Source organism: Martes martes (genome assembly GCF_963455335.1).
Source record: "Martes martes genome assembly, chromosome: 14".
Classification (NCBI taxonomy): Eukaryota; Metazoa; Chordata; class Mammalia; order Carnivora; family Mustelidae; genus Martes; species Martes martes.
The window spans coordinates 7,738,388-7,756,553 of NC_137902.1; positions in this window are offsets into that span (position 1 = coordinate 7,738,388).

Below are 18,166 nucleotides of genomic sequence, written 5' to 3' on the forward strand. Positions count from 1 at the left end.
TGAACACCACCCACCCTAACTTTCTTTCTATATGAACTCTTTTTTCCTTGGAGTGGGATACCCACTAGCAAGAACCCCCCAGACGCCTGTAGCTCTAGGGAGTTGCACGAACAGAACAGAACTCACCCGGGCACTCTTAGCCCGAGGCAAGAATAAGAGCAGTGCCCCAAGCCCCGTCTCTATTCTGCTCCCTAACCAAACCCCCAGTGGGGGGATCCACCGTCCTGACCTCCGCAGCCTCGGCCGGTCTCCCTTCTTCTCGGGCTGGCCACGAACAGGGTCCTGCGGTGCGTTCTCCTTCTTTCTGAACTCGTGTGCACAACACCGTGTGCGAGCTTCTTCCTGGGTGTGGCTCGAGCTGTCATTGGTTCTGTTTTGCAGCCGAGTCAGAGTTACCCCCTAGACTGTGGGGGAGACACTGCCCTTTACGGTCTGGGGCTTTACATCTAGCTCTACGAGCTTTCTAGCGCGTCTTCGATGAGCCTCTGGACACGGAGCTGCGGGACGTCTCCCTGGTGGTAGGATCGTGGGTCTTTGGGAATGAGCATGATCGGCTGTCGCAGACGCTGCCAGTTTTCCAGACTATTGTACAGAATACAGCTGTCACCCAAGTGCGCACAAGTTTCCTGAAGGAAGGGCCTGGAACAAGCATGCCATGAGACCGACTCCCCTTTGCCCCCTGCCCCAAACAGGAAGGCCCTGGGACAGTAGCCGCTGGTCCTTCTGCGGGGCTGTGTTGCCTGGAGGAATGGGAACCGGTAGTGAGAAGGTCTCCCTGATGCCCGCAGAGACACCCCTGTCCCTCCTCCCTCTGGGGTGCTGCTTCCCAGTCACGTGCCCCTGGAAGCCTGTCTTTGCACCTGAACTTGGGGGTGGGGATTTGTTGGTCCCTGAAAAAAGCACAGAATCCAGCATTTTAGTTGTCACCCTCTGGGTGTCTGCTTGCCTTGGGATAAAGCCTGGGAGGTCTGTCTCCTAAGGAGTGTGGGTGGGCGTGGTTTTATTTGCCAACCCGTCCAGTCCCAGAACCCGCTGGTTCCGTGCAGGCCCTTCTTTTGTGCGGCTTGAACCAGCTGAACCTTCCCGTCCCATGTTCAGGGCGGGCAAGGACCTCTTCCTCTCCCCATGGCTGCTCTTCAGTGTGACCTGGGGTCCAAAGCAGGGGGTAGAGGCAGCTGGCGTTTCCTGAAGGTCCCCGTGTGTTGACAAGAACTCTGAGCCCGGGTGGGTCGGTCTCCTGTTGCTGATTGAAAACGGAAGGGGAGAGGAGATATGGCAGGGTCCCCACGGCACCGTCCCCGATGCAGAGCCCTGCTGGGACCCTGGGTGAGTTCTGAGGGCTGTGCTCTGCCCTGGTTCCAGAGTTCCTGATTTACAACAGGGATGGCTGGATGTGGGAGACGTGGAAGGAAATAAACTCGGTGGCTGTTAGCTTGAGGCTTAAAAGTCCCCTGGGGCATGGGGCACCTGGGTGGCTCAGTGGGTTAAAGCCTCTGCCTTCAGCTCAGGTCATAATCCCATGTGGGATCAAGCCCCACATCGGGCTCTCTGCTCAGTGGGGAGCCTGCTTCCCCCTCTTTCTCTGCCTGCCTCTTTGCCTACTTGTCATCTCTGTCTAGCTAATAAAATCTTTAAAAAAAGTCCCCTGGGGTGGCTGCCTGCCTGCCTCCTCCTGTCCCCAGTAGATCTACCCAGTAGATCTGGGGCAGGTCTGGCCACCTGTGTTTTTATCTAGTGCCCTAGGTGAGTCTGAAGACCTGTTGTGGGAAACACTGGCTTCTCAGTGCCTTTGCTGGGAGGCTGGGTAAGGAGGGGAATGAAGGAGACCTGAAATAGCCCTCATTTTAAGGAGCTTAGGGTCCTGGGCAGCCCTGTACAGTAGAACTTTCTGTGATGATAGAGACACACTGTATCTGCTCTGCTCACATGGTTGTACAGCCACACATGGCCAGTGGGCACAGGAGAGGTGGCCAGTGTCACCAAGAAGCTGTTTTTAATTTTAATTAATTTAAATGTTAAAAGGTATTCAGTTCAGTTATTGGAAAACCTTTTTAGGAATGTTTGGAGCAACTTGGGCATGTAACGCTCCTTTTTAACTGTACGTTTTATGAACTCTGAATACAGAGCAGGTCCTTCTGGGGAAAAGTTAGCATCCAAATCGAGATGTGCCTTAAGTGTAAAATACACACTGATTCCGAAGACTCGGTATGAAAAATACCCCAAACAGTTTCGTTAATTGCTCTGATAGCGCGTACATGCTGGAGCGGTAATGTTTTGGATATGTCAGGTTGACTAAAATACGTGAGAATGAACTTCATCTGGAACACTGAAGCGTGGGCGTGTGGCTCACATTCTCTTTCTGTAGGACACGCTGCTCTGAGGATTCTCTCTCTTCCCTGCTGGGAGCAGGGCCAGCGGCCGGGTCACGGGAGGAGGTGAGGGCTGCCCGCCGTCTCCTGCTGTTTTGCTCACCTGGAAGCAGGGTTTGTGGCTGATGACACATCCGACCCTACACGTGGGCTCAAAGGTGCCTTTTTGAAGGAGGGGCGAGCCCTTGGTGAGCGCCTGAGTGCCCCGCTCTTCCTGGGCTGCCTTTTGGAAACGAGCATTGCTCTGATGCGTGCCCTGAAAGATAGTACTCCGGACATGGAGCCACACAAGTGTGTCCCAGAAAGTGGGACAGATTTCATTTCGGCCTGGTCTTGGCACCTGTGTTTCTGGAGGGGGTGGGAGGCCCCTGGAGGAGCCCGGGCTTGTGTGGCGGGCTGTGGCGCGCGGGGGAGCATCGGTGTGCCGGCGGGCACTGTGGCTCAGCAGCTCGTTCTCACCCCCGCACCAGCCCATCTGTCTTACTGCCTCCTTTGTGGGATTCTGGATGCCTCTGCACCTGGCCTGGGAGCCCCCCACACAGGGCTTGTGGGGTTCACTGTGGTGGCCCTAGCTCCACACTTGGGCCTGGTCCGCATAGGGGTTTCGTGGACTTTGTTGAATGGGTTAATTCGGAGCTTGTGTCTGAAGGTCCAGTAGGGCCCTTGGAAGTGGGGGATTGGCCTCCCTTAAGTGATACCGCAGTGGGTAGGTGTGGGGCCCTGACTTGAGTGGTCGGGAAACTCAGACCAACGTCGTGCCTTCTTCTAAAATTCTAAGTGCAGGGTTCCTTTTTTTTTTTTTTTTTTCCTGTCTAAAAACTATTTCAACAGCACCATACCCATTACCCATTGAAGGGAGAAACTTTCTACCTGTGCAGAGTTCTGTTTGTCCGATTGTCCTTCCTCTGCCGTTTGCTCCTGACAGCACCCTGGGCCACCTTGGCATTCTCTCGTCGCCCTAGGAAACAGGTGGGGCCATGTGTCCAAAGTTGGAACGGTCGTGTGCTAGTGGGAAAGCAGAGGGAGAGAAACCTGGGGCTCTCTGAGGGGAGGATCAGGGACTGGTTCAGTAGGGACCAGCTGGCTGGCTGGGGAGGGCCTCAGGCTGGCCTCTGTCTCAGGTGTCCCTCAGTGGGCGCTTGTGGATGACATGAGTCCTGGGCCCTGGGTCCTCCGTCCTCTGCTTGGCTGTTTAAAGTCAGCGACTCAAGTTTCTACACCTGAAACCATGAACTTTCTGGGAAATACCTGCCCCCTTCAGTTGCTACCAGGCCATAGGCTCTGCTCTCTGCTGGTTGGAGGGGCTCCTTCTGTACGTGGACTTTGATGGTGACATCACAGTGTGGAGTTGGGGCAGTGGGTGACTTGCCAGGGACCCTGGGCCCCCAATGGCAGCTTCCCGAGGACCAGACCCAGTGACTCGTGCTGTGTGACACTGTTCACACAGCCTCCTCCCCTTGTCATCCGTTCCAGCCGGCTGATGGGGGATGAACTTGAACCTCACTAGACTCGTGTCTCTTGGCTGTATCGATGGTGTGTGTGGCATTGTTTTGTATGAGAGCCGAGCTTGTGGAATTCGGTCGACCCCAATTCTTCCTACATTTGGGAGTTTTAAGGGATGTGGGAAATCAAATGGGATTTTGGTTTGTGGGAGTTTGCACCTTTGCCGGGTGAAACTCAGCCCCAGGCCTCCACGGGAGGGGCCTCTGGGGCACGGTGCTGGGCCAGATGTCTGTGTGGGGACGGGCCGCCTCCCCATCTCTGAGAGGTGGATTCACCACCTCCCCTTGACTGGTCATGTCCCACTCATGCCTGACTGCAGCTGAGCCCAGAGAGGAACTTGCTCCTACCTGTTTGGATACTTCCTTCCTAGCTTGGATTATTTCTCTGCTATGCTTTCTTTGTGGGCTTGAGGCCCAGAATCAGACCTGCCACTCAAAGATAAAAATGATCCTGCTTTAGTCACTTGAATTTGTGTTTTTTATTAAAACTTTGCAGTTATTCACAAGGTCTTATTTTTTTAAAGATCTGTTTCCTCTGTCTTTCTGGCCTTTTTTTTTTTTTTTTTTGTATTTAAGACTATGGCCATCAAGGCATTGATATGAAAGCAGAATTCTTTATAAGAGCACAGCAATTCTGTTTCAACTGACTTCGAAGACATTAAAATGTATGTGTTTTGATCTTCTTTTCCTGGATTAGAATATGAAGGATCAGTTGTTGCAACAGACAGCAAAGCAAAGTAATTCATTCTGATGCATTTCAGCGAGCCAGCCTGCTAGAAGAGGCCAGAAGGAAGCACGGAGCTGAGTGAAACAGAACAGAACAGACCAGAGACCTACCTGACGTGTCAGGGAAACCCGGACCAAAGAGCAGGAATGCTAATAGGAATGGGAATAGTAGTACCGGGGAGGATGTGCATCATGGGAATGGCTGCCGTCTAGTCGAGGACTTAGGGGGGTGCCAGGCTCCTTGCTCAGCACCGTCCATGGATTCGCTCAGTCCCCCCTTCATTTCGGTTAGACTAGACATTGTCATCATCATCTCCACTTCCCAGACGGGGAACTGAGGTGGGCTTGGGGTCAGGCCTTGGAGCCAGAACGAGAACCCCAGCCAGCTAGATGGACCATGTGCTTGTGACCACCACCTGGCTCCCAGAGCAGGGGGCACGTGGAGCCGCTCATCCGTGGAGCCTGTCGCTGCCACCCCTGGCTCTGCCTGTGGCCTCTGGAGCAGGTGAGGACAGGGGGCAGCGACTCCCGGAATCATCCAGATGCTCCTTTTTTGCTTCCATTATTCTAAGAACTCAGGCAAGTGTTCCGGGGGCTTGGACATTAAGTATCTAGCTAATTGCTTCCTTTTACGTGTTTAGACGCAACTTTTAAGGAAATTTGAAAACTTGGGGTGCCTGGGTGGCTCAGTTGGTTAAGTGATGCCTTCGGCTCAGGTCGTGATCTTGGAGTCCTGGGATCGAGTCCTGCATCCGGCTCCCTGCGCAGCGGGGAGTCTGCTTCTCCCTCTGGCCCTCCCCCACCCCCCGCCATGCTCTCAAGCTCTCTCTCTTTCAAATAAATAAATAAAACCTTAAAAAAATTGAAAACCTGACTCTACTTGGGGGAACGGATGTTACCATATATCTAATTTTGTCTCCCCAAATTCCCGACAGCCGAGGCTTCACGTTCAGAGCTCAGCTGCCCAACACGTAACATCCTCCCCCCGGCCCTCCTTGTCAGACTCGAAAGTCACCTTAGGTTTTGGGGCAGCCTGACTGACCTTTCCTTACTTGTGAGATGAGAGCTTCAAACCGGACGGTGTCACAGGTGTCCGGTGCTGTGCTGGTGGCTTCCGTGCCCGACGGGAGGGCAGGTCTTAGAAGGTCCGCCCAGACGTCGGCTCTGGTCTGCCTCCCTCCGCCCGGCCCAGCCCCGGTGACAGAGCAGCTCGGGCTGGACGAGATGCCGCGGTTTCCCTGATGTGAATGGCAATGACCAGCCAGAGAATATCCGTAAAAGATAAGCATCTGAGCTTCATGCTACCTTTGAACAATGTTCCTAATTTCTTCTTTGAAATCCCCTAAGAGGATTTTAAAGAGGCCTGAAGTAGGCTGCTCGCAGGAGTCCTGGCACGTTGGCAGGTCCTGGTGTGAGTGCGGAATATGGTGTTCGGAGTGCTGCTGTCGCGTCGCCGGGGCTGGGGGGGGGGGGGCGGCCGTGGGCCCAGCGACGCTCGGAAAAGGCCAGCCGGTGACTCTGGGATGTGCAAACAGCTCTTCTGCTCCAGCTGCAAAGCCCCTTTGTGGGGTGGCGGGTGGGGGGTGGGGGGCGAATGGGGCAAAAGCAGGAGGCTGAAGCCGAGGTGTGTGCTAACGCAGGCTCTGTGGCCGGAAGGCCCTGGAGCACAGGGGGGCCGGGGGGGGAGCCGCCCTCAGGAGGAGGGTGACCCGCAGTCTAGGGAGGGGGCCGCCCTGTCCGAGCCGAAACGGCCCTGTCTCTTTTCCAGGTAGTGAAGTGAAGGCATTTGGCCGTCCCCAGCATCTCGGGGATTTGTTCCCCATCCTTCAGTTTAGCCTCAGGTTTTACGACGGCAGAAAGTGTGTGAAAACCTCAGAAAAGCTGAGTCAGCCACAGACGGTCCAGCCAGGTCGTAACTGTTTGTCCTCAGAAGGTGGAAGGTTATCCCGGTGCAGGAACATTTAGAAAAAAAAGGTCAGCCCCCATTGCTGCGTGAAAGTGTCGAGTCGTTTCTCCCAGGCGGCGTGGTGAGAGGAGGTGTGGGTGAGGCCTGGGAACAGAGGCAGAGGCAGGGACAGACATGGCCTGGTGGCCAGGGTGGGAGAGAGCCCCGGGTTCGAGCCCCAGGTCGTGTGAAGCGCCCTGGGTTCAACCCCCGTGCCCACCCCTCTGCCGGGGAGCAGAGCCAGTCCCCGCTCACAGGCCCTGCCTGCCCCAGCCCTGTCCCGTGCCACCAAGAATCGTTTAACCCCGAGCTAGTTTCCCGCACCCGTGAAACCCAGTGAGTCCCCCAAATTCATGAGAGGGAGGAGCGCATCGAATCACAGAGGGGACGGGTGTTGTCTCTCTTCTGAAGTAGAGGAGAGGGGCGAGGAGCAGAGGGACCATGGAATTCCGAAAAAAGGAAAGAAAGAAAGACGAAGAAAGGTAATCCGGATTTTTAGTCCACTCTCCGTGCTTGACGTTTTGGAAACCTTTCCAAGCCCTTTACAGGAAGGGAATGAAAACTATCCGGAGGGAGCAGGGTCTTTCTTTCTTTCCTTTTGTTGTGAACGCAGTTGGGATTTGCAGCATTGTGCAGAGAGATGGTGGCGTCCAAGTGTGTGCAGAAATTTGCCTGAAAGGGGATCGTAAGAACTGAAGTTGGGTAAAAACGGAAAAAACAAACCTCTGGCCGCAGATGAGAATCATATAATTTACTAAGACATATCATTTTGTGTGTTCTTAAGCATGAAAGCTAATTTAGAAAAACGAGGGTTGTACTTGACATTGGCGGGAATGAGATGCAGTCGCAGGCCCCAGTGGCCTTGGCTTCTGCTCCCAAGGAACTGGGGCAGTGGGGGCGGCTCTTGGAGGCGTTAGGAACCTGAGGCCGAGGGGGCCCGGGCCAGCCCACGGTCCTGTAGTGGAAGCCTGTGCCCGCTGCCGGCCCAGCAGACACCAGGAAGTGGGTTGACATAAGGACTCATCCTAGAGAGGCAGAATTTCACCGTGCAGAATTTTGAGTTCTATTTTAAATACCACCAGCCCCTGCATTTATTGGGAATTCTCTATTTGCGATGTGCTATATTTTTATATGTGTTTCCTGCCTCCTGCCTTCCTTTCTCATTTTCTTCCTTTAGGAAATAGTGGTACGAGTGAATGAAGAGGCGTTCTAGCTGCTGTGGAGATCCGGTACGTGGTCAGGGTCGGGGCAGCCCAGGAAGCACACGCAGATGGGAGCTGGAAGGGGTTGGATGGATGAGCGTGGGGTCCGATTTGGTATGGTGTCAACGGGGGTCCTCGGCTGACATCTGAAGGGTGACCGGAGTTCATGAGCCAGTGGTGTTGGGGAAGGTGGTAGGTGGCCTGGGGAGCTGGGGAGTGGCAGTGGGATAAACAGTAGAGGGGCAGAGGGGGCACCCAGGGCCTCTGTTTCTCCCTTCGTCTTCCTATAGCATGGTGGGAGAGTGGGTGATGTCCCCCATTTACAGCCCAGTGGCCCAGAGCTCAGAGGTTAGGTGGCCTTCTCAAGTCATCAGCTGGTGTGGTTATTTCAGGATCTGGTGGTGTCCCTGGGCTGCAGGTGCCACCAAGCCCCGTGCTCCCGTGCTCAGCCCCTATGCATTCCTGTGGACTCCAGATCCAGTGCTCGGGCTTCGGTTCCACAGCCTCTCCTGGGCTTTTGCAGGGATGAGGAAAGCATCACGTAGGCACTTGCGTTGTGTAGAAGAAAAATTCTTACTGACTGTGAGCAGCCTCAAGGTCTGAACCACTGTGTGTTTTAGCCAAATATTTATTTTGCTGAAACAGAGACCAGAGCACTTCTTGATAGCGAGTCAGCCATAAGGACTTCGTTAAAGTCAATTTTTTTTTTAAGTTGAGACTTTTTTTTTTTCCTCTCTGCAGACAAGTCCCGACCTTTATAACGAGGCCTGAAGGCTTCCCAGATCTTTATGAAAAAGATTCCACTCTTCTCTGGGTCCTTTGACGAAGTTGCTTTGTTTACAACCTCTGTTGTTGGGGTCGAGAGAACTGAGGGTCCAGAAGCGTCTCGAAGCCCAGCTGGCTGATTTCCTACGCGGTGTAGCTCCCTCCTGTTCCCCTGTCCTGCTTTCCCTGCTTGCAGAGAAGAGGCCTCTCTCCTGGGTGAGCAGCAGCCCCTGTTCGCCAGCCAGACCGGCGGAGAGGTGGCTTGCGAGAAACAGAGATGTTCTAGGAGGACGTGACCTGTGCGATGACACTTCAAGTATTGAAACTCGGAGGGTTTCTGAAAAATAGAGGCCACTCAACACTTTGAGAGTGTCTCCGCTTCATGGAAAAGAGAATTCCTTTTCTGTGGCCTGGCCGTATCCACGTTCCGTGTCTGGTGGGGGGGGGTACTCATCTATAAATAACACCTGCTTGACCTGTTTCTCTCACCGAGTTGGTCCTGTGGATACGAGAGTGGAGGGAGGTTACCTGAAACAGAGTCTGTTTTCTTCAACGTTTAAAGGAGGCTGTGATACCACTAACTTGTGACTTGATTCCTTCTGGGGGTCTCTCCATCCATCTGAAAAGAAGCGCTCGGCTCCGGGGGTCCTGGTGGCACTGGAGTCTTCGTCACCATGTCACCACGGGGAGGGCTCCTGTGCAGGCCTATTTCGGTCTCTTCAGGCCTGGCCCATACGAAGCCTTTGCAGCTTTCCTCCTTCCTGCCTCACAGCCAGACTTGGCTGGGTCTTCACACACAGTCTGGCATCCCTCCCCCCCAGCCGGGATCCCCACGGCAGTGGAGGGAGGGAGAGGAGGAGGGGAAGTGAGGATGGTGGCTCGGTTGCTGCTCCCTGGGCGCTGGGCGCTAGCAGCTAGCATCCCGCGTGGATTATCCCCCTGAGTGCCTGGGGCAGTGTGGTACCTGTGGCCAGTGTCTCCATTCTCCAGGTGAGCAAACTGAAGTCCAGAGGGGAGAGCAGTGTGCCCAGGGACGCACAGTGACCAGATGGGCATGCGTGTATGCTCACATACTTTTTCGTCTTTTTTCTCCGCCACCACATTCTTCTTTCCACGAGGCCCATGTGCCCATTCGATGCCTGTGTGCTCCTGTGATGCTGGGTCCTGGGTCTTCATCATCGAAGTCTCATTTGGCATCAGGAAATAGCACAAGACAGTGTCCTCCAGGGACCCCTGGTGCTCTTTTGGCCAGTACGCCGGCAGGATTATAAATTATAAATGAGCACGCCCGCTCCGGGGTTTCCATAGCAGCGGCGGGAAGGCGGGGTGCACTCCTAGGCACACGTCATTCCGAGATGGGGATGAGTTTTTTTTGTTGTTTTAAATGACAGTGGAGCATTATGGTCGGTCCAGTGGGAGGACGCTATCCATGCAGAGGTAACTTGGGAGATGTCGGGATGAAGTGGAGCTTGCGTGTAACGGCCCGTCGGTGCTGTGCACAAAGCCCTTTGTGCCGCCAGACCCTGCCTTGAGGGGCCCTGTGGCCTCTGTGCCGTCCCTCCAGGCCACCCGAGCTGGGGATGGGGACAAGAGTGCACTCTTTCCCCACAGAAGGGGAAACCAAGGCTCAGAGACGAGAACTTCTATCTTGGGGGTCTTGGCCCGGTCCATTTTCCACCGGTCATGCCATTTTATTCCCTATTTATGATTATTATTTCATCTTTACTATCTTTGTGGTGACAAAAGGATGCTTGCTTTATGTGAGGAGACTCAGAAGGCAGATGGAGACGTGTAAGTGGAGAGCAAATCCTTCCCACAGTGCACCCCCCAGCTGGCGTGTCCGAGTGTGCGTGTGTGGGGACGGGCAATGTCCATTCAGCTTGTGTTTGAACCCAGCTCTGTGTCTTATTTCCTGAGTGATTTAGGATAGGAGATGTCACTGCCCGGAGTCTCGGTTTTCTAATCTGCAAAGTGGGGCAATTACATGTGCCTTTAGCACAACCTCGTCATCAAGGGAGATGGGAGGCAGCACAGTGCCCACCACAGAACAGGTGCCCCGTTCCTGTGGGTTCTCCTCCCCCTGCTCTATGGTAGTCCTTCTCAAACTCACCTCCAGGGCACCCTAAAGGCAGAAGACTGTTCTCAGTGGGGTGCCCCAGCTGGCGCCAAGCAGTGTGCAGACAGCAAGGCAAGCTGTGACTTTGGGCAGATTCTGTAGCACTTAGTGATAAATCTGAGCTTAACTTTACTTAAAAACAATGCTTTTTATGTTGGAAATGTTTACATATTTTGAACATGGAAGCTTCAAATTGTCTTGTAGCTTCCTGCAGCCCTTGGCGCACCTGCCCACACCCTGGGGGCTGGTGTACCCCCATATCCCTGGGGGGCTGGCCCACCTCTCCATATCCCTGGGGGGCTGGTGAACCTCCCCACACCAGTGGGGTCCATACACCCAAGCTAGGGTTGGTGCTGGAGTGGTCCTCGCCTCTCACCACAGCTAGTCAGGGCCAGGCCGGTCGGCCAACAGTGAATGTTCATCGCCTGCAGACAACACCCTGGAGAAATACCATCTCACCTTGTTCTAAAACCCTCCTGCGGACATGGTGAATCCATCAGATGGTTCACTCTTCTCATCAAAAAGAAAGAAATTCCAAAGAAGTGTTTTCAGGAGGTTCTTTGTATTCAAGGGTTAACCAGATTCTTATTTTGCTTATCTTTGGAAATAAAACAATGTTTAAAACTATTCAGATCAGCAAAGCCATCTGGTGGGGAGTACGCAGCTGCTCTCCATTCAATTGTGCCGCCTTTAATTTATTCATTGAAGGGTGCCGCTGTACATCTGCAAAAATCCTTATTTGCACTTGGTTTTGAAAATGTGAGCTATGTGTCTATGCGAGACCTCCCTCTTCTTCGCCCGAACTGAAGGACATCTGGGTTGGTCCTCCCCTCTTCCTGAATTCGGTCCGAGCTGGCGGGAGGGTGCTGGGGGCTCAGCTGGGGCAGAGCCACCTGGCTCCTTTTGGCCCTGAGATGTCATCTCTGTGCCTTATACTTGGAGCTGCTGCTCCTTTTCATTCACTTTGCTGTTTATGTTAAGGGAACACTGTTGAATGGCAGCTAGAACCTGGCACTTGCTGGAACCCTTGAAAGTGTACAAAAAAAAGAGTAATAGTATATCGCATAGCTAGGTTCCTGATTACTGCACCGTGCGCCGTGTCTGCTTTGGGAAGAAGAGGATGAGGGTCTGAGTGGTGCCGGGGTTTGCCTCCAGTCACGTGGCTGATTAAGGGGCTCAGCAAGTGCTCTGCCCAGGCCTACTGATCGCCAGGTCTGCTCTGTCTCTACTCTATGACATATGGAGGAGGAGGGATGGGGCATCACGTTCTCCGGGCCGCAGTTTCCCCACCTGTGAAGTGGAAATGCTAATAGAGCTTTCTTCTTAGATTGTCACGATGTACAAACAGGGTGATTCGAAAAGTTCCAGCCTGGTGTCTGGGCAAAAGGAAGCCCTACTAAGCTGGAGCTCATGTCACTTGTATTGTTGTCACTAAGTGGCTAAAGCTCTGTTCCGGGTATCTGCTGGGAGTTTGCTCCTTCACTCATTAACTTAAAAAAAAGAAACTTAGTGGGTACCCAGCCGGTGCCAGACGCAGTAGATATCGAAGCTTGTGTGGGAGCTCTAGTGCCTGCACTGATTGGAATTTGGGGCTGGACATTCCTGACTCTGCCTTGAAGAGCTTACAGGGAGACAAGGTGGTGGGTGGGTTGGCCGATGGCTGCTCTTACAGAATCTGGCGGCCTTGATTTCTAAGCAGGTTTCTCCCAGAGCCGCTCTCTTACCTGATGGTGTGGTGTGGGAGAGAGGTCATGGGCTTTGCAGCCAAACAGGCTTGCAGTTGCATTTCGGTCCTGCCGCTGGCTAGCCATGGTGGGGTTCTAGGTATGCATTCACCCCAACTGTGCCTCAGTCTCCCCTGTGTAACACAGGGGTCACAGTGCTGACCTCAGAAGATTACCGTCAAGAAGGGAACCCACATCAGGGCACCTGGGTGGCTCAGTTGGTTGAGCGTCTGATCTTGATTTTGGCTCAGGTCGTGATCTCGGGGTTGTGAGGTCGAGCCCCGCATCAGGCTTCGCACTCAGTGCAGAGTCTGCTTGAGATTCTCTCCCTCTCCCTCTGCGTCTCCTCACCCACTCTTTCTGTCTCTTTCAAAAAAAAAAGAAGGGACCTCACGTGGTGCACTCATCCTCGGGTCCCTGAAAACCGTATTTTGGGTCTGCACAAAGGGCGATATTTAAGTTTGCATTTTGAATGCCTTAAGACAGACCGAACTTTGTTTCCTTGAAATTCTTTACCTCGGGCGACTGTCATTGCTTTCTCGCGAAGGGGCATTAGGTGCTCAGGTTTCGCAGCAGGCTGTGGGAGCTTGTCTCCCGTAGGTTCTACCTTAGTAGAAAACCGCTGTCGGTAGATCTATAAGCCTGAGTGGGAAATCTAGTACCTAAACCTAGTGTGGATTTGCATTACCCCTGGCAGTAAGAAAATGAGCCATTGGAAATCGTTTTTCCCCCCAACTGGTTTCAGAAAAAGAAAATTGTCAACCATGTCACAAAGACCTTGCACATCTCGTACACACTGAAGTCATCGTGTGATGGCAGCAGCACGAGCATCAGAGTCTCCTGTCCACCCTTCCCTTCTGAGAACATCCCCTCGTGCTGCGTGTGGCAGAGAGACGGGGGTGTCTGGCTGTGACCCTATTGGAAAGCCACCAGCTCAGAGAATATTAAAAAGATCCCATTCGTTCCCCTCCTCCCCCGGCCTTCAACCGGCAGAGATCCCGTGGGTCCACGTCCCTGTCGTGAGGCCGCCTCTCTGCTCCGCAAACCAGAGCTGGTTCTCCTGGGGTCTGCAGACTCTTGGGGCTGGGGGGGTGGAGTGTGAGGGGCTGGGGACAGCCCTTGAAATGGGATATGTGATTCTGAGTGTGGCCATGTTTTTGGAGATTTTGTTCTAGACTTCGATGGAATGTTCCAGAAGTCTTGGGCTGTATTTCACATGTTTGTTGCCTCAGCAAATGCAGTCGGTGCTTGATAAACATGTGCTTAAGGGCGTGGGCTAAGGAGAAAACACTTCTGTGTCTTTTGAGCTAATTGTGCAGCTTTCTTTTTTTTTCTGCCTAGCATAAAGGAGGTATACCCCAGCTTCTCAGTGCTTGCTACAAGACCACCGGCTTCTTAGCAGCCTTAGAAGACATAAAAATGATGCCAGTGGGTCTGTATCAGGGAAATGGTCCCTTCAAATCCTACACCTGTGAGTGTCTGGGCTGAAAGAGGTCGTGCCGGCTCCAGGTTTTACCTACGAGGAAACAGGCCCAGAGATGCGGTGACTTGCCGTGGGTGACCAGCCAGGTTAGTGCTCAGGACTGGAGGGAGAACGTGCTGGGGAGTACCTGCTCAGGGGCCCCGTGCACTAGCTTGCTGCCTCATTGGGAAGGTGGCACTTTTGTGGCTATAAAATTTCAAAGCACGGAGTGGAGGTTCCAGGCTTTTCCCTTTGATGCGCAAGAACAAAAGGGGCTTCGGTCTGCCTCCCCGCCCCATGGGGCCCTTTCCATTCCTCCCTGCTGCTCTGTGAATGGACCAGCCCCCACCTCCGTCCCCTGCCCCACACTTGGCACCAGGCCAGCCTCTGCAAACCTGGTCCCTATCCCGCCCACCCCCCCCCCCCCCGACTCCCCGTCCTCCCGTGGTGCCCGTCATACTTTGCAGCTGGAGCAGAGGCGCCTGCAGGATGAATAGAGTCTGAATTGAGACCATTTAAGACTCGAGGCCGACAAGGCCGACAAGGTCACTGAAGGAGGTACCTGCCTTTCCCCGCTATGTCCGCCTCCCGCACGTCCAGGGCCCCCTGTCCTGTATCTCTGTGCAAATCTGTTCTTTAGGAGAGAGTTTCTGAAGGGACAGGAAGGGACTGGGAGGAACTTCCAGACTGTCCAAGGCCAAGCTAGGGTGATGGTGGGCAGAGCTCCCTGTTGACGAGGTGCGAGGCGGGGTGGGGGGAGACAGGGGTCAGGGTGCTAGCTCTTTACGAGGAGCTTCGTGTCCTTGGGGAAGTACAGAATCCCATTGGGCCTCGGTTTCCTTGTCTGTGAAATGCAGGCCTGGAGGAGCGGGTACCCGCGGTTTGGATTCCCTTGAGTCCGTCCGGGTGGTGACCTGGGGCCTGACTGCCCTCCGTCCCTCTTGCAGTGTTCCAGGTCTCGCATTGCTTGAAGGACTTCACAGTCAAAGTCCCCAGGAATCCTCCACCTGTTCCTTTCAGCTCTGACCTCCCATCCGTAAAGCCGTTAGCTGAGCCCAGCCCTTTAGACCTTTGGCGATGGGCCTGTTTCTGGAAGACTGACCCTTCATGGTAAGCACTGAACAGGTTATGGATGGAGGATCCTTGTGAAGGGGCTGAGCTTTTCCCAGGTTGCACCTCCCGCTGTCTTAGACTCCCCAGGGCTCCCCATCCTGGTGTCCAGGGCACCCGAAAATCCCAGTCGGGTCTGCTCGTTAGCATCTCATTTCTGCTGTAAAACTGGGCTGTTCCCTCCTCCTTCTCTGTGCTGCCTCTTGCTGCCCTTGCCTCTTCGCATTCATTATTTCAGATTAGTTGCAGACAGGAAGATTGGACACCTGTGCCTAGCATTACGTATACATTGTGAGCAAGTCGGCCTGGAGCGAGGGCCTGAGAGCTTCTCCTAGAACAATATGCAAAGAACACCCGTCCCATACTGGGTCTGCCAGGTGCCAGATGCCGGATGAAGCTTTTTATATCTCCTATGTCATTTCCCCTTCACACCCATGCGAGGTGACACAGATGGTTTTGCTCCCATTTTACAGATGAGGGAATAAAGTCACAGGATGGTCAAGTCACTTGCCTGGGATCATACAGCTGGCAGGGAGAGGAGTTGATGGAAATGCAGGTCTGCCTCACTCCAAAGCCTGTCGACACTTTGGATTGGTCAGAAAACATTTTTGCTACATCCCAACTTTCTACCGAGTTGGGAATCATCTGGCCTCTAGACCAGATGCAAGGGAGGCTGGCTGTATCCTGTGGAGATCTGATCACAGAGGAAACGCCTGTTTCTTCCCTATTTCGTGGGACGTAAGACTAGTTACATACCCTAAGGCTTGGGAAATAGTTATTATTAACAACTATGTTGATAATGAATTTACAATACAGTCAAGTATGCTTTAAAAATAGTTTTTAAAAACTGCCTGTGTTCTCACTGACACACCTTTTGGGCACACCAGGAAGACCCTGCAGGTCGCACAGTTTGAGACCCCTGTTTTAGACAAAGCACGGTTGAGGTGTCTCCATCATCGGGAAAGGGACAACCTGGCAAGGACATCCTAAGGACTAGGCTCTGGGAAGGGCTTTGCTCAAGGAAGCACTGAGGAAATCACAGCGGCCCCAGAGCGAGGCAAGGAGAAAGGTGTCTTTATCAGGAAGTGGGGAGAATGGGGTCAGTTGTCCAGATAACAAAGGAGAACAGCTGCGGTTGTCATAAACCCACATTTTGCCAGAAAGTGGCCTGGTGCATGACATTTGGGCAGTTATGTCTTGTTCGAGAACAGCTGCCATCTGGGTTTCCAGCACTGTTTTGGCATATCTGCTTCTGGCATTAGCCAAGGGGTTCTATTAGGCAAAAGCATTGATTCAGTTGGGTCTGGGTCTTTGGATGTATTGCTTTGGCCTGAATCGCTCATGATTCCCTTTGCTCATATAAACACACTTTTTGGAACTTAAAAAACGTAAAACTATACCGGTTTAACTTGGTAACGCCTAGTGCTTATAACCCGTGGAAGAGTGTATCGGTTAGCTTCTATCACGTACCAAGCCCTCCCGCAAGCGCCGCCAAGCCACCATGTTCTTCCCATGGTGACGGCAGAGGTGCAGAGGGTGAGCGGGTACATGTGATGAGTCTCAAGGCCTGGGCTTGGGACTAGCACGTTGTCACGTCTGCCTCATTCCGTTGGCTGAAGCCGATCTCCACACTCTAGCTAAGGGGTGGAGACTTGTATTCCACAGTTTCGTTGAAGGGGCTGCACAGTCATTCATGTGAAGGAAGGCAGACTACAGGGCAGGTTGATAAAGGAACCAATAATGCAATCTACCGTAAGCAGTAATCAACTGCTCCTCACCAGATAATTCTCGTGGTCTAGGACTATGTCTATATAAAAAGAGCCAACATTTAAAAAAAAGATTTTATTTATTTATTTGAGATAGAGTGAAAATGAGTGAAAGAGAGAGAGCATGAGTGGGGGGTGGAGGTAGGGTAGAGGGAGAGGGAGAAGCAGCTTCTCCACTGAGCAGAGAGTCCAATGTGGGACCTGATCCCAGGACCCTGGGATCATGACCTGAGATGAAGGCAGATGCTTGACCATCTGAGCCACCCAGGGGCCCCCAAAAGAGCTAAGATTTATTGAGCACTTACTATGGGCCACTCTTCTAAGCACTTTATATGAATTGATCCCTTAATGCTCGCAGCAGTGCTCTGCTGTAGGTCCTGCGAGTGTTCCCCATTTACATGCAGGGAAGAAGGATGGGAGGAAGAGAACGACCTGCTCAATGTCAAAGCCGCATCTCGCACCTCTGACACCCAGGCTCCAGTTTTGCTTGTGATCTGTTACTGTCAGGGATTTCTTTTGAGAATCCAGACACCCAGATCACGCTGGGGACTCACCTAAAGTCTCCGGATAGACACCGCGTTGGTGTCCTGGCCCACAGACCTGCTGACTGGCTTCCTTCCACTAGACTATAGCCAGTGAGGATCATTGAGGCTCGTTGTTTTATTCTGGTGATTGACTGCATTGTGATCAAAAGCATAAAACTCCAGCTATAAGGTCGAAACTGGTCATCTGTTGTTTGTACAGGACTCTCCAGGCTTGCGGTTTCTCACTCTCGGGGACAATCTTCTATCTTTGAGTTAAATATGAGACATGTTCCTTCTTATACTTGTTGATGAATGTTCCTTGAAGAAATGTATTTCCATATGCGTAGCCCAAAGAGAAATGTCAGCAGTTAGACATGCTAATCAGAAGAAAGCCTCGTGTTTTAGTAAAGGTCACTTAAGACCCATCAAATTTTTTTTCCCTTAAAACATTCAAGTAAAATAATGTAATTAGCTATTTTTTTTCCTTTCTCCTCCCCGAGGGCAGATGTAAATGGTCTACCTAAATGAAGCTATTTATTTAAATCCATCCAGATTTCTTTTGAAGTTTTGTACATCTTTCTTCTGCTGTATCAGCTCATAGCTACAATAATTTAATAAGTTTTTCCTAGGGTGAAATTGGATGCCCTTTATCGATCTTACACCGAGGGGGCATTCAATTACTTACTCTAAAGTGGTATTTCTGGGTCTCTCAATTACAATTTTGTTATAAATGGCTTGCTAATGATGCTTGGGGTGCATAGGTTAATAGGGGGCATCCTAGCCAGGGCTGGGTAATTGAACGCTTTCTATTTTGGGACCAGTCATCTGATCTCGCACAGGGGTCCGGGTTCCCACACTTGCTGTCTGCCTCTGTCGGGCACAGCGCTGAGCCAGGGCTGGGAAGCGAGCTCACTGAAATGTACACCTGAGTACTCTGGTTTAGTACCCGCATGGG